Source organism: Balaenoptera borealis (genome assembly GCF_965194805.1).
Source record: "Balaenoptera borealis genome assembly, chromosome: 9".
Classification (NCBI taxonomy): Eukaryota; Metazoa; Chordata; class Mammalia; order Artiodactyla; family Balaenopteridae; genus Balaenoptera; species Balaenoptera borealis.
Window position 1 is genome coordinate 91,797,174 of NC_138873.1, and position 24,941 is coordinate 91,822,114.

Here is a 24,941-nt window from a genome sequence, read left to right on the forward strand (position 1 = left end):
CTGCTTTTGACACTTTATTCAGCATGGCCCTTTTGACCGATGGGAAGCGAGACTTCTTTGTAGCGCTGATTTGCCTTTCCAGGTTGCTTGGTTGGCCAAAAAGGGCGTATGCGTTTTTTCCTGAATATATTCAGGAAAAAACGCATACGCCCTTTTTGGCCAAGGGCATCATTGTCGAGGTTTTGCCGCTTTTCCTGTGCTTTAAAGGCGATTCGAATCTACCTCCTGAAATCTGTTTCCTGCAATTCTGCCTTGCTTTCAAATCCTCTTCGTTGCCTTCCCTCAATATATTTGTGGACGAGAGTTATCATTTCTAAGTCTGCAGGTTTGTGAATTGCAGTGCCCCTGAGCTCCATTCTTCAACTCGCTTTCTTGGGAGCTGGCCGCAAAAGCGCAGGATTGCTTCAGGCCGTATTCTGGTTCCTGGCGGCAGGCTGAGCCTGTGGTTAATTCTTCTTCCTGATGGGAAAATAGAATGACCTGTGCCTGCCCCAACACCTAGAGCTAGTCTCTCATTGGTTCCCCCTCTTCCCGTTCATCCTCAGGACAATTAGCAACCTGTACGGAACAGGAGGATAAAGGTGCTGATTCTCCAAGGAGGGAGATTGCTAGTAAAGCGGCTGGAATGGTGAACCGGAGCACAAGGAGATGAGAAATGAGGTGCGTTTTAGAAACCTTTCCCGATCACACGGTGTACCATCTTCGGGGTTTCTCATGCATGTTTTCAATGTAGGACGATGCCCTTGAACCTGGAGATTTGGGACCCATGGGATGGGTACCACGCCGTATTACTTTAAAGGGTCTGCGTTTTCTCACCCAACCTCACCAAACCTCTCAGCCTCAAGAGTGTCCACCCTTATGTCTCAATCAGCTGTGGGTCTAGATATGGTCAATCCAGGTGGCATCACAGCCCCTGAACGAATTTTGTAAGAATTTCTCTCTCTTTCACTGTCTTTGTTTCACGGGTTTTGAAACGTAATTGATTTTTATAATGGGGTTTAGCTGCTTTTCACTGCTGTGTTTATGCCGCTTTACACCCATTTGACTCACTTACAGAGAGATATCAATACATAGGTTTTAAGATTCTTACTAGTCAGATATATTCTTGGGCGGTGAATAGGGGGTGTTGAGTCCAGTTCACTGAGCAAGGAGTAGGTCTTGTCTATTACATATTGGGTTTCTGGAACGGTATCTGAGCTAATTTGAAACCCGTGTTTTATGCATCACCCCACCTCACCTTTCCCGTTAAGCAGCCATAGTGTGTTTTCTAAACGTGTGACTCTGTTCTGTTTTGTAATTCAGTTCAAGGGTAGCGGTTTTTACATTCCCTCTATAAGTTATATCTTATGATAAGTGTCTTTTTCTGTGTGACTTATTTCACTTAGAATCGTCATATCTAAATCCACTCATCATGCTGCTACTAGCCTTATGACATTGATTTCATGGCTGAGTGATATTCCATTGTACATAAGGACCGCAACTTCTTTATCCATTCTTCTCTTTCCTGGGATATTTAAGGTGTAGCGAAGTGGAGGTTCTTGTCAACAGAGTAGCCCAAAACTTTGGGGTGCCTGTGGCTTGCTGAGTTTTAGTTTTCCGAATTTATACGCCCATGAGTGGAAGTGCGCTATGCTCTCTAAGCTGAGTTTTTTAGATGTTTCAGGACACACTGTACACTTCTCCAGAGTGGCTGTTGGCAATTTACATCCCGCCCATCAGCGTAGCAAGGCTCCCATTTCTCCATGGCCTGTCCTGCATTTCTGGTTTTGACACTTTATTCAGCATGGCCCTTTTGACCGATGGGAAGCGAGACTTCTTTGTAGCGCTGATTCGCCTTTCCAGGTTGCTTGGTTGGCCAAAAAGGGCGTATGCGTTTTTTCCTGAATATATTCAGGAAAAAACGCATACGCCCTTTTTGGCCAAGGGCATCATTGTCGAGGTTTTGCCGCTTTTCCTGTGCTTTAAAGGCGATTCGAATCTACCTCCTGAAATCTGTTTCCTGCAATTCTGACTTGCTTTCAAATCCTCTTCGTTGCCTTCCCTCAATATATTTGTGGACGAGAGTTATCATTTCTAAGTCTGCAAGTTTGTGAATTGCAGTGCCCCTGAGCTCCATTCTTCAACTCGCTTTCTTGGGAGCTGGCCGCAAAAGCGCAGGATTGCTTCAGGCCGTATTCTGGTACCTGGCGGCAGGCTGAGCCCGTGGTTAATTCTTCTTCCTGATGGGAAAATAGAATGACCTGTGCCTGCCCCAACACCTAGAGCTAGTCTCTCATTGGTTCCCCCTCTTCCCGTTCATCCTCAGGACAATTAGCAACCTGTACGGAACAGGAGGATAAAGGTGCTGATTCTCCAAGGAGGGAGATTGCTAGTAAAGCGGCTGGAATGGCGAACCGGAGCACAAGGAGATGAGAAATGAGGTGCGTTTTAGAAACCTTTCCCGATCACACGGTGTACCATCTTCGGGGTTTCTCATGCATGTTTTCAATGTAGGACGATGCCCTTGAACCTGGAGATTTGGGACCCATGGGATGGGTACCACGCCGTATTACTTTAAAGGGTCTGCGTTAGCTCAGCCAACCTCACCAAACCTCTCAGCCCCACGAGTGTCCACCCTTATGTCTCAATCAGCTGTGGGTCTAGATATGGTCAATCCAGGTGGCATCACAGCCCCTGAACGAATTTTGTAAGAATTTCTCTCTCTTTCACTGTCTTTGTTTCACGGGTTTTTTAAAGTAATTGATTTTTATAATGGGGTTTAGCTGCTTTTCACTGCTGTGTTTATGCCGCTTTACACCCACTTGACTCACTTACAGAGAGATATCAATACATAGGTTTTAAGATTCTTACTAGTCAGATATATTCTTGGGCGGTGAATAGGGGGTGTTGAGTCCAGTTCACTGAGCAAGGAGTAGGTCTTGTCTATTACATATTGGGTTTCTGGAACGGTATCTGAGCTAATTTGAAACCCTTGTTTTATGCATCACCCCACCTCACCTTTCCCGTTAAGCAGCCATAGTGTGTTTTCTGAACGTGTGACTCTGTTCTGTTTTGTAATTCAGTTCAAGGGTAGCGGTTTTGACATTCCCTCTATAAGTGATATCTCATGATAAGTGTCTTTTTCTGTGTGACTTATTTCACTTAGAATCGTCGTGCCTAAATCCACTCATCATGCTGCTACTAGCCTTATGACGTTGATTTCATGGCTGAGTGATATTCCATTGTACATAAGGACCACAACTTCTTTATCCATTCTTCTCTTTCCTGGGATATTTAAGGTGTAACGAAGTGGAGGTTCTTGTCAACAGAGCAGCCCAAAACTTTGGGGTGCCTGTGTCTTGCTGATTTTTAGTTTTCCCAATTTATACGCCCATGAGAGGAAGTGCCCTATGGTCTCTAAGCTGAGTTTTTTAGATGTTTCAGGACACACCGTACACTTCTCCAGTGTGGCTGTTGGCAATTTACATCCCGCCCATCAGCGTAGCAAGGCTCCCCTTTCTCCAAGGCCTGTCCAGCATTTCTGGTTTTGACACTTTATTCATCATGGCCCTTTGACCGATGGGAAGCGAGACTTCTTTGTAGCGCTGATTTGCCTTTCCAGGTTGCTTGGTTGGCCAAAAAGGGCGTATGCGTTTTTTCCTGAATATATTCAGGAAAAAACGCATACGCCCTTTTTGGCCAAGGGCATCATTGTCGAGGTTTTGCCGCTTTTCCTGTGCTTTAAAGGCGATTCGAATCTACCTCCTGAAATCTGTTTCCTGCAATTCTGCCTTGCTTTCAAATCCTCTTCGTTGCCTTCCCTCAATATATTTGTGGACGAGAGTTATCATTTCTAAGACTGCAGGTTTGTGAATTGCAGTGCCCCTGAGCTCCATTCTTCAACTCGCTTTCTTGGGAGCTGGCCGCAAAAGCGCAGGATTGCTTCAGGCCGTATTCTGGTTCCTGGCGGCAGGCTGAGCCTGTGGTTAATTCTTCTTCCTGATGGGAAAATAGAATGACCTGTGCCTGCCCCAACACCTAGAGCTAGTCTCTCATTGGTTCCCCCTCTTCCCGTTCATCCTCAGGACAATTAGCAACCTGTACGGAACAGGAGGATAAAGGTGCTGATTCTCCAAGGAGGGAGATTGCTAGTAAAGCGGCTGGAATGGCGAACCGGAGCACAAGGAGATGAGAAATGAGGTGCGTTTTAGAAACCTTTCCCGATCACACGGTGTACCATCTTCGGGGTTTCTCATGCATGTTTTCAATGTAGGACGATGCCCTTGAACCTGGAGATTTGGGACCCATGGGATGGGTACCACGCCGTATTACTTTAAAGGGTCTGCGTTAGCTCAGCCAACCTCACCAAACCTCTCAGCCCCACGAGTGTCCACCCTTATGTCTCAATCAGCTGTGGGTCTAGATATGGTCAATCCAGGTGGCATCACAGCCCCTGAACGAATTTTGTAAGAATTTCTCTCTCTTTCACTGTCTTTGTTTCACGGGTTTTTTAAAGTAATTGATTTTTATAATGGGGTTTAGCTGCTTTTCACTGCTGTGTTTATGCCGCTTTACACCCACTTGACTCACTTACAGAGAGATATCAATACATAGGTTTTAAGATTCTTACTAGTCAGATATATTCTTGGGCGGTGAATAGGGGGTGTTGAGTCCAGTTCACTGAGCAAGGAGTAGGTCTTGTCTATTACATATTGGGTTTATGGAACGGTATCTGAGCTAATTTGAAACCCTTGTTTTATGCATCACCCCACCTCACCTTTCCCGTTAAGCAGCCATAGTGTGTTTTCTAAACGTGTGACTCTGTTCTGTTTTGTAATTCAGTTCAAGGGTAGCGGTTTTGACATTCCCTCTATGAGTGATATCTTATGATAAGTGTCTTTTTCTGTGTGACTTATTTCACTTAGAATCGTCATATCTAAATCCACTCATCATGCTGCTACTAGCCTTATGACATTGATTTCATGGCTGAGTGATATTCCATTGTACATAAGGACCGCAACTTCTTTATCCATTCTTCTCTTTCCTGGGATATTTAAGGTGTAGCGAAGTGGAGGTTCTTGTCAACAGAGTAGCCCAAAACTTTGGGGTGCCTGTGGCTTGCTGAGTTTTAGTTTTCCGAATTTATACGCCCATGAGTGGAAGTGCGCTATGCTCTCTAAGCTGAGTTTTTTAGATGTTTCAGGACACACTGTACACTTCTCCAGAGTGGCTGTTGGCAATTTACATCCCGCCCATCAGCGTAGCAAGGCTCCCATTTCTCCATGGCCTGTCCTGCATTTCTGGTTTTGACACTTTATTCAGCATGGCCCTTTTGACCGATGGGAAGCGAGACTTCTTTGTAGCGCTGATTCGCCTTTCCAGGTTGCTTGGTTGGCCAAAAAGGGCGTATGCGTTTTTTCCTGAATATATTCAGGAAAAAACGCATACGCCCTTTTTGGCCAAGGGCATCATTGTCGAGGTTTTGCCGCTTTTCCTGTGCTTTAAAGGCGATTCGAATCTACCTCCTGAAATCTGTTTCCTGCAATTCTGACTTGCTTTCAAATCCTCTTCGTTGCCTTCCCTCAATATATTTGTGGACGAGAGTTACCATTTCTAAGTCTGCAAGTTTGTGAATTGCAGTGCCCCTGAGCTCCATTCTTCAACTCGCTTTCTTGGGAGCTGGCCGCAAAAGCGCAGGATTGCTTCAGGCCGTATTCTGGTTCCTGGCGGCAGGCTGAGCCTGTGGTTAATTCTTCTTCCTGATGGGAAAATAGAATGACCTGTGCCTGCCCCAACACCTAGAGCTAGTCTCTCATTGGTTCCCCCTCTTCCCGTTCATCCTCAGGACAATTAGCAACCTGTACGGAACAGGAGGATAAAGGTGCTGATTCTCCAAGGAGGGAGATTGCTAGTAAAGCGGCTGGAATGGCGAACCGGAGCACAAGGAGATGAGAAATGAGGTGCGTTTTAGAAACCTTTCCCGATCACACGGTGTACCATCTTCGGGGTTTCTCATGCATGTTTTCAATGTAGGACGATGCCCTTGAACCTGGAGATTTGGGACCCATGGGATGGGTACCACGCCGTATTACTTTAAAGGGTCTGCGTTAGCTCAGCAAACCTCACCAAACCTCTCAGCCCCACGAGTGTCCACCCTTATGTCTCAATCAGCTGTGGGTCTAGATATGGTCAATCCAGGTGGCATCACAGCCCCTGAACGAATTTTGTAAGAATTTCTCTCTCTTTCACTGTCTTTGTTTCACGGGTTTTTTAAAGTAATTGATTTTTATAATGGGGTTTAGCTGCTTTTCACTGCTGTGTTTATGCCGCTTTACACCCACTTGACTCACTTACAGAGAGATATCAATACATAGGTTTTAAGATTCTTACTAGTCAGATATATTCTTGGGCGGTGAATAGGGGGTGTTGAGTCCAGTTCACTGAGCAAGGAGTAGGTCTTGTCTATTACATATTGGGTTTCTGGAACGGTATCTGAGCTAATTTGAAACCCTTGTTTTATGCATCACCCCACCTCACCTTTCCCGTTAAGCAGCCATAGTGTGTTTTCTAAACGTGTGACTCTGTTCTGTTTTGTAATTCAGTTCAAGGGTAGCGGTTTTGACATTCCCTCTATGAGTGATATCTCATGATAAGTGTCTTTTTCTGTGTGACTTATTTCACTTAGAATCGTCGTGCCTAAATCCACTCATCATGCTGCTACTAGCCTTATGACGTTGATTTCATGGCTGAGTGATATTCCATTGTACATAAGGACCACAACTTCTTTATCCATTCTTCTCTTTCCTGGGATATTTAAGGTGTAACGAAGTGGAGGTTCTTGTCAACAGAGCAGCCCAAAACTTTGGGGTGCCTGTGTCTTGCTGATTTTTAGTTTTCCCAATTTATACGCCCATGAGAGGAAGTGCCCTATGGTCTCTAAGCTGAGTTTTTTAGATGTTTCAGGACACACCGTACACTTCTCCAGTGTGGCTGTTGGCAATTTACATCCCGCCCATCAGCGTAGCAAGGCTCCCCTTTCTCCAAGGCCTGTCCAGCATTTCTGGTTTTGACACTTTATTCATCATGGCCCTTTGACCGATGGGAAGCGAGACTTCTTTGTAGCGCTGATTTGCCTTTCCAGGTTGCTTGGTTGGCCAAAAAGGGCGTATGCGTTTTTTCCTGAATATATTCAGGAAAAAACGCATACGCCCTTTTTGGCCAAGGGCATCATTGTCGAGGTTTTGCCGCTTTTCCTGTGCTTTAAAGGCGATTCGAATCTACCTCCTGAAATCTGTTTCCTGCAATTCTGCCTTGCTTTCAAATCCTCTTCGTTGCCTTCCCTCAATATATTTGTGGACGAGAGTTATCATTTCTAAGACTGCAGGTTTGTGAATTGCAGTGCCCCTGAGCTCCATTCTTCAACTCGCTTTCTTGGGAGCTGGCCGCAAAAGCGCAGGATTGCTTCAGGCCGTATTCTGGTTCCTGGCGGCAGGCTGAGCCTGTGGTTAATTCTTCTTCCTGATGGGAAAATAGAATGACCTGTGCCTGCCCCAACACCTAGAGCTAGTCTCTCATTGGTTCCCCCTCTTCCCGTTCATCCTCAGGACAATTAGCAACCTGTACGGAACAGGAGGATAAAGGTGCTGATTCTCCAAGGAGGGAGATTGCTAGTAAAGCGGCTGGAATGGCGAACCAGAGCACAAGGAGATGAGAAATGAGGTGCGTTTTAGAAACCTTTCCCGATCACACGGTGTACCATCTTCGGGGTTTCTCATGCATGTTTTCAATGTAGGACGATGCCCTTGAACCTGGAGATTTGGGACCCATGGGATGGGTACCACGCCGTATTACTTTAAAGGGTCTGCGTTAGCTCAGCCAACCTCACGAAACCTCTCAGCCCCACGAGTGTCCACCCTTATGTCTCAATCAGCTGTGGGTCTAGATATGGTCAATCCAGGTGGCATCACAGCCCCTGAACGAATTTTGTAAGAATTTCTCTCTCTTTCACTGTCTTTGTTTCACGGGTTTTTTAAAGTAATTGATTTTTATAATGGGGTTTAGCTGCTTTTCACTGCTGTGTTTATGCCGCTTTACACCCACTTGACTCACTTACAGAGAGATATCAATACATAGGTTTTAAGATTCTTACTAGTCAGATATATTCTTGGGCGGTGAATAGGGGGTGTTGAGTCCAGTTCACTGAGCAAGGAGTAGGTCTTGTCTATTACATATTGGGTTTCTGGAACGGTATCTGAGCTAATTTGAAACCCTTGTTTTATGCATCACCCCACCTCACCTTTCCCGTTAAGCAGCCATAGTGTGTTTTCTAAACGTGTGACTCTGTTCTGTTTTGTAATTCAGTTCAAGGGTAGCGGTTTTGACATTCCCTCTATGAGTGATATCTCATGATAAGTGTCTTTTTCTGTGTGACTTATTTCACTTAGAATCGTCGTACCTAAATCCACTCATCATGCTGCTACTAGCCTTATGACGTTGATTTCATGGCTGAGTGATATTCCATTGTACATAAGGACCGCAACTTCTTTATCCATTCTTCTCTTTCCTGGGATATTTAAGGTGTAACGAAGTGGAGGTTCTTGTCAACAGAGCAGCCCAAAACTTTGGGGTGCCTGTGTCTTGCTGATTTTTAGTTTTCCCAATTTATACGCCCATGAGAGGAAGTGCCCTATGGTCTCTAAGCTGAGTTTTTTAGATGTTTCAGGACACACCGTACACTTCTCCAGTGTGGCTGTTGGCAATTTACATCCCGCCCATCAGCGTAGCAAGGCTCCCATTTCTCCAAGGCCTGTCCAGCATTTCTGGTTTTGACACTTTATTCAGCATGGCCCTTTTGACCGATGGGAAGCGAGACTTCTTTGTAGCGCTGATTTGCCTTTCCAGGTTGCTTGGTTGGCCAAAAAGGGCGTATGCGTTTTTTCCTGAATATATTCAGGAAAAAACGCATACGCCCTTTTTGGCCAAGGGCATCATTGTCGAGGTTTTGCCGCTTTTCCTGTGCTTTAAAGGCGATTCGAATCTACCTCCTGAAATCTGTTTCCTGCAATTCTGCCTTGCTTTCAAATCCTCTTCGTTGCCTTCCCTCAATATATTTGTGGACGAGAGTTATCATTTCTAAGACTGCAGGTTTGTGAATTGCAGTGCCCCTGAGCTCCATTCTTCAACTCGCTTTCTTGGGAGCTGGCCGCAAAAGCGCAGGATTGCTTCAGGCCGTATTCTGGTTCCTGGCGGCAGGCTGAGCCTGTGGTTAATTCTTCTTCCTGATGGGAAAATAGAATGACCTGTGCCTGCCCCAACACCTAGAGCTAGTCTCTCATTGGTTCCCCCTCTTCCCGTTCATCCTCAGGACAATTAGCAACCTGTACGGAACAGGAGGATAAAGGTGCTGATTCTCCAAGGAGGGAGATTGCTAGTAAAGCGGCTGGAATGGCGAACCGGAGCACAAGGAGATGAGAAATGAGGTGCGTTTTAGAAACCTTTCCCGATCACACGGTGTACCATCTTCGGGGTTCCTCATGCATGTTTTCAATGTAGGACGATGCCCTTGAACCTGGAGATTTGGGACCCATGGGATGGGTACCACGCCGTATTACTTTAAAGGGTCTGCGTTAGCTCAGCCAACCTCACCAAACCTCTCAGCCCCACGAGTGTCCACCCTTATGTCTCAATCAGCTGTGGGTCTAGATATGGTCAATCCAGGTGGCATCACAGCCCCTGAACGAATTTTGTAAGAATTTCTCTCTCTTTCACTGTCTTTGTTTCACGGGTTTTTTAAAGTAATTGATTTTTATAATGGGGTTTAGCTGCTTTTCACTGCTGTGTTTATGCCGCTTTACACCCACTTGACTCACTTACAGAGAGATATCAATACATAGGTTTTAAGAGTCTTACTAGTCAGATATATTCTTGGGCGGTGAATAGGGGGTGTTGAGTCCAGTTCACTGAGCAAGGAGTAGGTCTTGTCTATTACATATTGGGTTTCTGGAACGGTATCTGAGCTAATTTGAAACCCTTGTTTTATGCATCACCCCACCTCACCTTTCCCGTTAAGCAGCCATAGTGTGTTTTCTAAACGTGTGACTCTGTTCTGTTTTGTAATTCAGTTCAAGGGTAGCGGTTTTGACATTCCCTCTATGAGTGATATCTCATGATAAGTGTCTTTTTCTGTGTGACTTATTTCACTTAGAATCGTCGTACCTAAATCCACTCATCATGCTGCTACTAGCCTTATGACGTTGATTTCATGGCTGAGTGATATTCCATTGTACATAAGGACCGCAACTTCTTTATCCATTCTTCTCTTTCCTGGGATATTTAAGGTGTAACGAAGTGGAGGTTCTTGTCAACAGAGCAGCCCAAAACTTTGGGGTGCCTGTGTCTTGCTGATTTTTAGTTTTCCCAATTTATACGCCCATGAGAGGAAGTGCCCTATGGTCTCTAAGCTGAGTTTTTTAGATGTTTCAGGACACACCGTACACTTCTCCAGTGTGGCTGTTGGCAATTTACATCCCGCCCATCAGCGTAGCAAGGCTCCCATTTCTCCAAGGCCTGTCCAGCATTTCTGGTTTTGACACTTTATTCAGCATGGCCCTTTTGACCGATGGGAAGCGAGACTTCTTTGTAGCGCTGATTTGCCTTTCCAGGTTGCTTGGTTGGCCAAAAAGGGCGTATGCGTTTTTTCCTGAATATATTCAGGAAAAAACGCATACGCCCTTTTTGGCCAAGGGCATCATTGTCGAGGTTTTGCCGCTTTTCCTGTGCTTTAAAGGCGATTCGAATCTACCTCCTGAAATCTGTTTCCTGCAATTCTGCCTTGCTTTCAAATCCTCTTCGTTGCCTTCCCTCAATATATTTGTGGACGAGAGTTATCATTTCTAAGACTGCAGGTTTGTGAATTGCAGTGCCCCTGAGCTCCATTCTTCAACTCGCTTTCTTGGGAGCTGGCCGCAAAAGCGCAGGATTGCTTCAGGCCGTATTCTGGTTCCTGGCGGCAGGCTGAGCCTGTGGTTAATTCTTCTTCCTGATGGGAAAATAGAATGACCTGTGCCTGCCCCAACACCTAGAGCTAGTCTCTCATTGGTTCCCCCTCTTCCCGTTCATCCTCAGGACAATTAGCAACCTGTACGGAACAGGAGGATAAAGGTGCTGATTCTCCAAGGAGGGAGATTGCTAGTAAAGCGGCTGGAATGGCGAACCGGAGCACAAGGAGATGAGAAATGAGGTGCGTTTTAGAAACCTTTCCCGATCACACGGTGTACCATCTTCGGGGTTCCTCATGCATGTTTTCAATGTAGGACGATGCCCTTGAACCTGGAGATTTGGGACCCATGGGATGGGTACCACGCCGTATTACTTTAAAGGGTCTGCGTTAGCTCAGCCAACCTCACCAAACCTCTCAGCCCCACGAGTGTCCACCCTTATGTCTCAATCAGCTGTGGGTCTAGATATGGTCAATCCAGGTGGCATCACAGCCCCTGAACGAATTTTGTAAGAATTTCTCTCTCTTTCACTGTCTTTGTTTCACGGGTTTTTTAAAGTAATTGATTTTTATAATGGGGTTTAGCTGCTTTTCACTGCTGTGTTTATGCCGCTTTACACCCACTTGACTCACTTACAGAGAGATATCAATACATAGGTTTTAAGAGTCTTACTAGTCAGATATATTCTTGGGCGGTGAATAGGGGGTGTTGAGTCCAGTTCACTGAGCAAGGAGTAGGTCTTGTCTATTACATATTGGGTTTCTGGAACGGTATCTGAGCTAATTTGAAACCCTTGTTTTATGCATCACCCCACCTCACCTTTCCCGTTAAGCAGCCATAGTGTGTTTTCTAAACGTGTGACTCTGTTCTGTTTTGTAATTCAGTTCAAGGGTAGCGGTTTTTACATTCCCTCTATAAGTGATATCTTATGATAAGTGTCTTTTTCTGTGTGATTTACTTCACTTAGAATCGTCATACCTAAATCCACTCATCATGCTGCTACTAGCCTTATGACATTGATTTCATGGCTCAGTGATATTCCATTGTACATAAGGACCACAACTTCTTTATCCATTCTTCTCTTTCCTCGGATATTTAAGGTGTAACGAAGTGGAGGTTCTTGTCAACAGAGTAGCCCAAAACTTTGGGGTGCCTGTGTCTTGCTGATTTTTAGTTTTCCCAATTTATACGCCCATGAGTGGAAGTGCCCAAGCTCTCTAAGCTGAGTTTTTTAGATGTTTCAGGACACACCGTACACTTCTCCAGAGTGGCTGTTGGCAATTTACGTCCCGCCCATCAGCGTAGCAAGGCTCCCATTTCTCCATGGCCTGTCCTGCATTTCTGGTTTTGACACTTTATTCAGCATGGCCCTTTTGACCGATGGGAAGCGAGACTTCTTTGTAGCGCTGATTTGCCTTTCCAGGTTGCTTGGTTGGCCAAAAAGGGCGTATGCGTTTTTTCCTGAATATATTCAGGAAAAAACGCATACGCCCTTTTTGGCCAAGGGCATCATTGTCGAGGTTTTGCCGCTTTTCCTGTGCTTTAAAGGCGATTCGAATCTACCTCCTGAAATCTGTTTCCTGCAATTCTGCCTTGCTTTCAAATCCTCTTCGTTGCCTTCCCTCAATATATTTGTGGACGAGAGTTATCATTTCTAAGACTGCAGGTTTGTGAATTGCAGTGCCCCTGAGCTCCATTCTTCAACTCGCTTTCTTGGGAGCTGGCCGCAAAAGCGCAGGATTGCTTCAGGCCGTATTCTGGTTCCTGGCGGCAGGCTGAGCCTGTGGTTAATTCTTCTTCCTGATGGGAAAATAGAATGACCTGTGCCTGCCCCAACACCTAGAGCTAGTCTCTCATTGGTTCCCCCTCTTCCCGTTCATCCTCAGGACAATTAGCAACCTGTACGGAACAGGAGGATAAAGGTGCTGATTCTCCAAGGAGGGAGATTGCTAGTAAAGCGGCTGGAATGGCGAACCGGAGCACAAGGAGATGAGAAATGAGGTGCGTTTTAGAAACCTTTCCCGATCACACGGTGTACCATCTTCGGGGTTCCTCATGCATGTTTTCAATGTAGGACGATGCCCTTGAACCTGGAGATTTGGGACCCATGGGATGGGTACCACGCCGTATTACTTTAAAGGGTCTGCGTTAGCTCAGCCAACCTCACCAAACCTCTCAGCCCCACGAGTGTCCACCCTTATGTCTCAATCAGCTGTGGGTCTAGATATGGTCAATCCAGGTGGCATCACAGCCCCTGAACGAATTTTGTAAGAATTTCTCTCTCTTTCACTGTCTTTGTTTCACGGGTTTTTTAAAGTAATTGATTTTTATAATGGGGTTTAGCTGCTTTTCACTGCTGTGTTTATGCCGCTTTACACCCACTTGACTCACTTACAGAGAGATATCAATACATAGGTTTTAAGAGTCTTACTAGTCAGATATATTCTTGGGCGGTGAATAGGGGGTGTTGAGTCCAGTTCACTGAGCAAGGAGTAGGTCTTGTCTATTACATATTGGGTTTCTGGAACGGTATCTGAGCTAATTTGAAACCCTTGTTTTATGCATCACCCCACCTCACCTTTCCCGTTAAGCAGCCATAGTGTGTTTTCTAAACGTGTGACTCTGTTCTGTTTTGTAATTCAGTTCAAGGGTAGCGGTTTTGACATTCCCTCTATGAGTGATATCTCATGATAAGTGTCTTTTTCTGTGTGACTTATTTCACTTAGAATCGTCGTACCTAAATCCACTCATCATGCTGCTACTAGCCTTATGACGTTGATTTCATGGCTGAGTGATATTCCATTGTACATAAGGACCGCAACTTCTTTATCCATTCTTCTCTTTCCTGGGATATTTAAGGTGTAACGAAGTGGAGGTTCTTGTCAACAGAGCAGCCCAAAACTTTGGGGTGCCTGTGTCTTGCTGATTTTTAGTTTTCCCAATTTATACGCCCATGAGAGGAAGTGCCCTATGGTCTCTAAGCTGAGTTTTTTAGATGTTTCAGGACACACCGTACACTTCTCCAGTGTGGCTGTTGGCAATTTACATCCCGCCCATCAGCGTAGCAAGGCTCCCATTTCTCCAAGGCCTGTCCAGCATTTCTGGTTTTGACACTTTATTCAGCATGGCCCTTTTGACCGATGGGAAGCGAGACTTCTTTGTAGCGCTGATTTGCCTTTCCAGGTTGCTTGGTTGGCCAAAAAGGGCGTATGCGTTTTTTCCTGAATATATTCAGGAAAAAACGCATACGCCCTTTTTGGCCAAGGGCATCATTGTCGAGGTTTTGCCGCTTTTCCTGTGCTTTAAAGGCGATTCGAATCTACCTCCTGAAATCTGTTTCCTGCAATTCTGCCTTGCTTTCAAATCCTCTTCGTTGCCTTCCCTCAATATATTTGTGGACGAGAGTTATCATTTCTAAGACTGCAGGTTTGTGAATTGCAGTGCCCCTGAGCTCCATTCTTCAACTCGCTTTCTTGGGAGCTGGCCGCAAAAGCGCAGGATTGCTTCAGGCCGTATTCTGGTTCCTGGCGGCAGGCTGAGCCTGTGGTTAATTCTTCTTCCTGATGGGAAAATAGAATGACCTGTGCCTGCCCCAACACCTAGAGCTAGTCTCTCATTGGTTCCCCCTCTTCCCGTTCATCCTCAGGACAATTAGCAACCTGTACGGAACAGGAGGATAAAGGTGCTGATTCTCCAAGGAGGGAGATTGCTAGTAAAGCGGCTGGAATGGCGAACCGGAGCACAAGGAGATGAGAAATGAGGTGCGTTTTAGAAACCTTTCCCGATCACACGGTGTACCATCTTCGGGGTTCCTCATGCATGTTTTCAATGTAGGACGATGCCCTTGAACCTGGAGATTTGGGACCCATGGGATGGGTACCACGCCGTATTACTTTAAAGGGTCTGCGTTAGCTCAGCCAACCTCACGAAACCTCTCAGCCCCACGAGTGTCCACCCTTATGTCTCAATCAGCTGTGGGTCTAGATATGGTCAATCCAGGTGGCATCACAGCCCCTGAACGAATTTTGTAAGAATTTCTCTCTCTTTCACTGTCTTTGTTTCACGGGTTTTTTAAAGTAATTGATTTTTATAATGGGGTTTAGCTGCTTTTCACTGCTGTGTTTATGCCGCTTTACACCCACTTGACTCACTTACAGAGAGATATCAATACATAGGTTTTAAGAGTCTTACTAGTCAGATATATTCTTGGGCGGTGAATAGGGGGTGTTGAGTCCAGTTCACTGAGCAAGGAGTAGGTCTTGTCTATTACATATTGGGTTTCTGGAACGGTATCTGAGCTAATTTGAAACCCTTGTTTTATGCATCACCCCACCTCACCTTTCCCGTTAAGCAGCCATAGTGTGTTTTCTAAACGTGTGACTCTGTTCTGTTTTGTAATTCAGTTCAAGGGTAGCGGTTTTGACATTCCCTCTATGAGTGATATCTCATGATAAGTGTCTTTTTCTGTGTGACTTATTTCACTTAGAATCGTCGTACCTAAATCCACTCATCATGCTGCTACTAGCCTTATGACGTTGATTTCATGGCTGAGTGATATTCCATTGTACATAAGGACCGCAACTTCTTTATCCATTCTTCTCTTTCCTGGGATATTTAAGGTGTAACGAAGTGGAGGTTCTTGTCAACAGAGCAGCCCAAAACTTTGGGGTGCCTGTGTCTTGCTGATTTTTAGTTTTCCCAATTTATACGCCCATGAGAGGAAGTGCCCTATGGTCTCTAAGCTGAGTTTTTTAGATGTTTCAGGACACACCGTACACTTCTCCAGTGTGGCTGTTGGCAATTTACATCCCGCCCATCAGCGTAGCAAGGCTCCCATTTCTCCAAGGCCTGTCCAGCATTTCTGGTTTTGACACTTTATTCAGCATGGCCCTTTTGACCGATGGGAAGCGAGACTTCTTTGTAGCGCTGATTTGCCTTTCCAGGTTGCTTGGTTGGCCAAAAAGGGCGTATGCGTTTTTTCCTGAATATATTCAGGAAAAAACGCATACGCCCTTTTTGGCCAAGGGCATCATTGTCGAGGTTTTGCCGCTTTTCCTGTGCTTTAAAGGCGATTCGAATCTACCTCCTGAAATCTGTTTCCTGCAATTCTGCCTTGCTTTCAAATCCTCTTCGTTGCCTTCCCTCAATATATTTGTGGACGAGAGTTATCATTTCTAAGACTGCAGGTTTGTGAATTGCAGTGCCCCTGAGCTCCATTCTTCAACTCGCTTTCTTGGGAGCTGGCCGCAAAAGCGCAGGATTGCTTCAGGCCGTATTCTGGTTCCTGGCGGCAGGCTGAGCCTGTGGTTAATTCTTCTTCCTGATGGGAAAATAGAATGACCTGTGCCTGCCCCAACACCTAGAGCTAGTCTCTCATTGGTTCCCCCTCTTCCCGTTCATCCTCAGGACAATTAGCAACCTGTACGGAACAGGAGGATAAAGGTGCTGATTCTCCAAGGAGGGAGATTGCTAGTAAAGCGGCTGGAATGGCGAACCGGAGCACAAGGAGATGAGAAATGAGGTGCGTTTTAGAAACCTTTCCCGATCACACGGTGTACCATCTTCGGGGTTCCTCATGCATGTTTTCAATGTAGGACGATGCCCTTGAACCTGGAGATTTGGGACCCATGGGATGGGTACCACGCCGTATTACTTTAAAGGGTCTGCGTTAGCTCAGCCAACCTCACGAAACCTCTCAGCCCCACGAGTGTCCACCCTTATGTCTCAATCAGCTGTGGGTCTAGATATGGTCAATCCAGGTGGCATCACAGCCCCTGAACGAATTTTGTAAGAATTTCTCTCTCTTTCACTGTCTTTGTTTCACGGGTTTTTTAAAGTAATTGATTTTTATAATGGGGTTTAGCTGCTTTTCACTGCTGTGTTTATGCCGCTTTACACCCACTTGACTCACTTACAGAGAGATATCAATACATAGGTTTTAAGAGTCTTACTAGTCAGATATATTCTTGGGCGGTGAATAGGGGGTGTTGAGTCCAGTTCACTGAGCAAGGAGTAGGTCTTGTCTATTACATATTGGGTTTCTGGAACGGTATCTGAGCTAATTTGAAACCCTTGTTTTATGCATCACCCCACCTCACCTTTCCCGTTAAGCAGCCATAGTGTGTTTTCTAAACGTGTGACTCTGTTCTGTTTTGTAATTCAGTTCAAGGGTAGCGGTTTTGACATTCCCTCTATGAGTGATATCTCATGATAAGTGTCTTTTTCTGTGTGACTTATTTCACTTAGAATCGTCGTACCTAAATCCACTCATCATGCTGCTACTAGCCTTATGACGTTGATTTCATGGCTGAGTGATATTCCATTGTACATAAGGACCGCAACTTCTTTATCCATTCTTCTCTTTCCTGGGATATTTAAGGTGTAACGAAGTGGAGGTTCTTGTCAACAGAGCAGCCCAAAACTTTGGGGTGCCTGTGTCTTGCTGATTTTTAGTTTTCCCAATTTATACGCCCATGAGAGGAAGTGCCCTATGGTCTCTAAGCTGAGTTTTTTAGATGTTTCAGGACACACCGTACACTTCTCCAGTGTGGCTGTTGGCAATTTACATCCCGCCCATCAGCGTAGCAAGGCTCCCATTTCTCCAAGGCCTGTCCAGCATTTCTGGTTTTGACACTTTATTCAGCATGGCCCTTTTGACCGATGGGAAGCGAGACTTCTTTGTAGCGCTGATTTGCCTTTCCAGGTTGCTTGGTTGGCCAAAAAGGGCGTATGCGTTTTTTCCTGAATATATTCAGGAAAAAACGCATACGCCCTTTTTGGCCAAGGGCATCATTGTCGAGGTTTTGCCGCTTTTCCTGTGCTTTAAAGGCGATTCGAATCTACCTCCTGAAATCTGTTTCCTGCAATTCTGCCTTGCTTTCAAATCCTCTTCGTTGCCTTCCCTCAATATATTTGTGGACGAGAGTTATCATTTCTAAGACTGCAGGTTTGTGAATTGCAGTGCCCCTGAGCTCCATTCTTCAACTCGCTTTCTTGGGAGCTGGCCGCAAAAGCGCAGGATTGCTTCAGGCCGTATTCTGGTTCCTGGCGGCAGGCTGAGCCTGTGGTTAATTCTTCTTCCTGATGGGAAAATAGAATGACCTGTGCCTGCCCCAACACCTAGAGCTAGTCTCTCATTGGTTCCCCCTCTTCCCGTTCATCCTCAGGACAATTAGCAACCTGTACGGAACAGGAGGATAAAGGTGCTGATTCTCCAAGGAGGGAGATTGCTAGTAAAGCGGCTGGAATGGCGAACCGGAGCACAAGGAGATGAGAAATGAGGTGCGTTTTAGAAACCTTTCCCGATCACACGGTGTACCATCTTCGGGGTTCCTCATGCATGTTTTCAATGTAGGACGATGCCCTTGAACCTGGAGATTTGGGACCCATGGGATGGGTACCACGCCGTATTACTTTAAAGGGTCTGCGTTAGCTCAGCCAACCTCACGAAACCTCTCAGCCCCACGAGTGTCCACCCTTATGTCTCAATCAGCTGTGGGTCTAGATATGGTCAATCCAGGTGGCATCACAGCCCCTGAACGAATTTTGTAAGAATTTCTCTCTCTTTCACTGTCTTTGTTTCACGGGTTTTTTAAAGTAATTGATTTTTATAATGGGGTTTAGCTGCTTTTCACTGCTGTGTTTATGCCGCTTTACACCCACTTGACTCACTTACAGAGAGATATCAATACATAGGTTTTAAGAGTCTTACTAGTCAGATATATTCTTGGGCGGTGAATAGGGGGTGTTGAGTCCAGTTCACTGAGCAAGGAGTAGGTCTTGTCTATTACATATTGGGTTTCTGGAACGGTATCTGAGCTAATTTGAAACCCTTGTTTTATGCATCACCCCACCTCACCTTTCCCGTTAAGCAGCCATAGTGTGTTTTCTAAACGTGTGACTCTGTTCTGTTTTGTAATTCAGTTCAAGGGTAGCGGTTTTGACATTCCCTCTATGAGTGATATCTCATGATAAGTGTCTTTTTCTGTGTGACTTATTTCACTTAGAATCGTCGTACCTAAATCCACTCATCATGCTGCTACTAGCCTTATGACGTTGATTTCATGGCTGAGTGATATTCCATTGTACATAAGGACCGCAACTTCTTTATCCATTCTTCTCTTTCCTGGGATATTTAAGGTGTAACGAAGTGGAGGTTCTTGTCAACAGAGCAGCCCAAAACTTTGGGGTGCCTGTGTCTTGCTGATTTTTAGTTTTCCCAATTTATACGCCCATGAGAGGAAGTGCCCTATGGTCTCTAAGCTGAGTTTTTTAGATGTTTCAGGACACACCGTACACTTCTCCAGTGTGGCTGTTGGCAATTTACATCCCGCCCATCAGCGTAGCAAGGCTCCCATTTCTCCAAGGCCTGTCCAGCATTTCTGGTTTTGACACTTTATTCAGCATGGCCCTTTTGACCGATGGGAAGCGAGACTTCTTTGTAGCGCTGATTTGCCTTTCCAGGTTGCTTGGTTGGCCAAAAAGGGCGTATGCGTTTTTTCCTGAATATATTCAGGAAAAAACGCATACGCCCTTTTTGGCCAAGGGCATCATTGTCGAGGTTTTGCCGCTTTTCCTGTGCTTTAAAGGCGATTCGAATCTACCTCCTGAAATCTGTTTCCTGCAATTCTGCCTTGCTTTCAAATCCTCTTCGTTGCCTTCCCTCAATATATTTGTGGACGAGAGTTATCATTTCTAAGACTGCAGGTTTGTGAATTGCAGTGCCCCTGAGCTCCATTCTTCAACTCGCTTTCTTGGGAGCTGGCCGCAAAAGCGCAGGATTGCTTCAGGCCGTATTCTGGTTCCTGGCGGCAGGCTGAGCCTGTGGTTAATTCTTCTTCCTGATGGGAAAATAGAATGACCTGTGCCTGCCCCAACACCTAGAGCTAGTCTCTCATTGGTTCCCCCTCTTCCCGTTCATCCTCAGGACAATTAGCAACCTGTACGGAACAGGAGGATAAAGGTGCTGATTCTCCAAGGAGGGAGATTGCTAGTAAAGCGGCTGGAATGGCGAACCGGAGCACAAGGAGATGAGAAATGAGGTGCGTTTTAGAAACCTTTCCCGATCACACGGTGTACCATCTTCGGGGTTCCTCATGCATGTTTTCAATGTAGGACGATGCCCTTGAACCTGGAGATTTGGGACCCATGGGATGGGTACCACGCCGTATTACTTTAAAGGGTCTGCGTTAGCTCAGCCAACCTCACGAAACCTCTCAGCCCCACGAGTGTCCACCCTTATGTCTCAATCAGCTGTGGGTCTAGATATGGTCAATCCAGGTGGCATCACAGCCCCTGAACGAATTTTGTAAGAATTTCTCTCTCTTTCACTGTCTTTGTTTCACGGGTTTTTTAAAGTAATTGATTTTTATAATGGGGTTTAGCTGCTTTTCACTGCTGTGTTTATGCCGCTTTACACCCACTTGACTCACTTACAGAGAGATATCAATACATAGGTTTTAAGAGTCTTACTAGTCAGATATATTCTTGGGCGGTGAATAGGGGGTGTTGAGTCCAGTTCACTGAGCAAGGAGTAGGTCTTGTCTATTACATATTGGGTTTCTGGAACGGTATCTGAGCTAATTTGAAACCCTTGTTTTATGCATCACCCCACCTCACCTTTCCCGTTAAGCAGCCATAGTGTGTTTTCTAAACGTGTGACTCTGTTCTGTTTTGTAATTCAGTTCAAGGGTAGCGGTTTTGACATTCCCTCTATGAGTGATATCTCATGATAAGTGTCTTTTTCTGTGTGACTTATTTCACTTAGAATCGTCGTACCTAAATCCACTCATCATGCTGCTACTAGCCTTATGACGTTGATTTCATGGCTGAGTGATATTCCATTGTACATAAGGACCGCAACTTCTTTATCCATTCTTCTCTTTCCTGGGATATTTAAGGTGTAACGAAGTGGAGGTTCTTGTCAACAGAGCAGCCCAAAACTTTGGGGTGCCTGTGTCTTGCTGATTTTTAGTTTTCCCAATTTATACGCCCATGAGAGGAAGTGCCCTATGGTCTCTAAGCTGAGTTTTTTAGATGTTTCAGGACACACCGTACACTTCTCCAGTGTGGCTGTTGGCAATTTACATCCCGCCCATCAGCGTAGCAAGGCTCCCATTTCTCCAAGGCCTGTCCAGCATTTCTGGTTTTGACACTTTATTCAGCATGGCCCTTTTGACCGATGGGAAGCGAGACTTCTTTGTAGCGCTGATTTGCCTTTCCAGGTTGCTTGGTTGGCCAAAAAGGGCGTATGCGTTTTTTCCTGAATATATTCAGGAAAAAACGCATACGCCCTTTTTGGCCAAGGGCATCATTGTCGAGGTTTTGCCGCTTTTCCTGTGCTTTAAAGGCGATTCGAATCTACCTCCTGAAATCTGTTTCCTGCAATTCTGCCTTGCTTTCAAATCCTCTTCGTTGCCTTCCCTCAATATATTTGTGGACGAGAGTTATCATTTCTAAGACTGCAGGTTTGTGAATTGCAGTGCCCCTGAGCTCCATTCTTCAACTCGCTTTCTTGGGAGCTGGCCGCAAAAGCGCAGGATTGCTTCAGGCCGTATTCTGGTTCCTGGCGGCAGGCTGAGCCTGTGGTTAATTCTTCTTCCTGATGGGAAAATAGAATGACCTGTGCCTGCCCCAACACCTAGAGCTAGTCTCTCATTGGTTCCCCCTCTTCCCGTTCATCCTCAGGACAATTAGCAACCTGTACGGAACAGGAGGATAAAGGTGCTGATTCTCCAAGGAGGGAGATTGCTAGTAAAGCGGCTGGAATGGCGAACCGGAGCACAAGGAGATGAGAAATGAGGTGCGTTTTAGAAACCTTTCCCGATCACACGGTGTACCATCTTCGGGGTTCCTCATGCATGTTTTCAATGTAGGACGATGCCCTTGAACCTGGAGATTTGGGACCCATGGGATGGGTACCACGCCGTATTACTTTAAAGGGTCTGCGTTAGCTCAGCCAACCTCACGAAACCTCTCAGCCCCACGAGTGTCCACCCTTATGTCTCAATCAGCTGTGGGTCTAGATATGGTCAATCCAGGTGGCATCACAGCCCCTGAACGAATTTTGTAAGAATTTCTCTCTCTTTCACTGTCTTTGTTTCACGGGTTTTTTAAAGTAATTGATTTTTATAATGGGGTTTAGCTGCTTTTCACTGCTGTGTTTATGCCGCTTTACACCCACTTGACTCACTTACAGAGAGATATCAATACATAGGTTTTAAGAGTCTTACTAGTCAGATATATTCTTGGGCGGTGAATAGGGGGTGTTGAGTCCAGTTCACTGAGCAAGGAGTAGGTCTTGTCTATTACATATTGGGTTTCTGGAACGGTATCTGAGCTAATTTGAAACCCTTGTTTTATGCATCACCCCACCTCACCTTTCCCGTTAAGCAGCCATAGTGTGTTTTCTAAACGTGTGACTCTGTTCTGTTTTGTAATTCAGTTCAAGGGTAGCGGTTTTGACATTCCCTCTATGAGTGATATCTCATGATAAGTGTCTTTTTCTGTGTGACTTATTTCACTTAGAATCGTCGTACCTAAATCCACTCATCATGCTGCTACTAGCCTTATGACGTTGATTTCATGGCTGAGTGATATTCCATTGTACATAAGGACCGCAACTTCTTTATCCATTCTTCTCTTTCCTGGGATATTTAAGGTGTAACGAAGTGGAGGTTCTTGTCAACAGAGCAGCCCAAAACTTTGGGGTGCCTGTGTCTTGCTGATTTTTAGTTTTCCCAATTTATACGCCCATGAGAGGAAGTGCCCTATGGTCTCTAAGCTGAGTTTTTTAGATGTTTCAGGACACACCGTACACTTCTCCAGTGTGGCTGTTGGCAATTTACATCCCGCCCATCAGCGTAGCAAGGCTCCCATTTCTCCAAGGCCTGTCCAGCATTTCTGGTTTTGACACTTTATTCAGCATGGCCCTTTTGACCGATGGGAAGCGAGACTTCTTTGTAGCGCTGATTTGCCTTTCCAGGTTGCTTGGTTGGCCAAAAAGGGCGTATGCGTTTTTTCCTGAATATATTCAGGAAAAAACGCATACGCCCTTTTTGGCCAAGGGCATCATTGTCGAGGTTTTGCCGCTTTTCCTGTGCTTTAAAGGCGATTCGAATCTACCTCCTGAAATCTGTTTCCTGCAATTCTGCCTTGCTTTCAAATCCTCTTCGTTGCCTTCCCTCAATATATTTGTGGACGAGAGTTATCATTTCTAAGACTGCAGGTTTGTGAATTGCAGTGCCCCTGAGCTCCATTCTTCAACTCGCTTTCTTGGGAGCTGGCCGCAAAAGCGCAGGATTGCTTCAGGCCGTATTCTGGTTCCTGGCGGCAGGCTGAGCCTGTGGTTAATTCTTCTTCCTGATGGGAAAATAGAATGACCTGTGCCTGCCCCAACACCTAGAGCTAGTCTCTCATTGGTTCCCCCTCTTCCCGTTCATCCTCAGGACAATTAGCAACCTGTACGGAACAGGAGGATAAAGGTGCTGATTCTCCAAGGAGGGAGATTGCTAGTAAAGCGGCTGGAATGGCGAACCGGAGCACAAGGAGATGAGAAATGAGGTGCGTTTTAGAAACCTTTCCCGATCACACGGTGTACCATCTTCGGGGTTCCTCATGCATGTTTTCAATGTAGGACGATGCCCTTGAACCTGGAGATTTGGGACCCATGGGATGGGTACCACGCCGTATTACTTTAAAGGGTCTGCGTTAGCTCAGCCAACCTCACGAAACCTCTCAGCCCCACGAGTGTCCACCCTTATGTCTCAATCAGCTGTGGGTCTAGATATGGTCAATCCAGGTGGCATCACAGCCCCTGAACGAATTTTGTAAGAATTTCTCTCTCTTTCACTGTCTTTGTTTCACGGGTTTTTTAAAGTAATTGATTTTTATAATGGGGTTTAGCTGCTTTTCACTGCTGTGTTTATGCCGCTTTACACCCACTTGACTCACTTACAGAGAGATATCAATACATAGGTTTTAAGAGTCTTACTAGTCAGATATATTCTTGGGCGGTGAATAGGGGGTGTTGAGTCCAGTTCACTGAGCAAGGAGTAGGTCTTGTCTATTACATATTGGGTTTCTGGAACGGTATCTGAGCTAATTTGAAACCCTTGTTTTATGCATCACCCCACCTCACCTTTCCCGTTAAGCAGCCATAGTGTGTTTTCTAAACGTGTGACTCTGTTCTGTTTTGTAATTCAGTTCAAGGGTAGCGGTTTTGACATTCCCTCTATGAGTGATATCTCATGATAAGTGTCTTTTTCTGTGTGACTTATTTCACTTAGAATCGTCGTACCTAAATCCACTCATCATGCTGCTACTAGCCTTATGACGTTGATTTCATGGCTGAGTGATATTCCATTGTACATAAGGACCGCAACTTCTTTATCCATTCTTCTCTTTCCTGGGATATTTAAGGTGTAACGAAGTGGAGGTTCTTGTCAACAGAGCAGCCCAAAACTTTGGGGTGCCTGTGTCTTGCTGATTTTTAGTTTTCCCAATTTATACGCCCATGAGAGGAAGTGCCCTATGGTCTCTAAGCTGAGTTTTTTAGATGTTTCAGGACACACCGTACACTTCTCCAGTGTGGCTGTTGGCAATTTACATCCCGCCCATCAGCGTAGCAAGGCTCCCATTTCTCCAAGGCCTGTCCAGCATTTCTGGTTTTGACACTTTATTCAGCATGGCCCTTTTGACCGATGGGAAGCGAGACTTCTTTGTAGCGCTGATTTGCCTTTCCAGGTTGCTTGGTTGGCCAAAAAGGGCGTATGCGTTTTTTCCTGAATATATTCAGGAAAAAACGCATACGCCCTTTTTGGCCAAGGGCATCATTGTCGAGGTTTTGCCGCTTTTCCTGTGCTTTAAAGGCGATTCGAATCTACCTCCTGAAATCTGTTTCCTGCAATTCTGCCTTGCTTTCAAATCCTCTTCGTTGCCTTCCCTCAATATATTTGTGGACGAGAG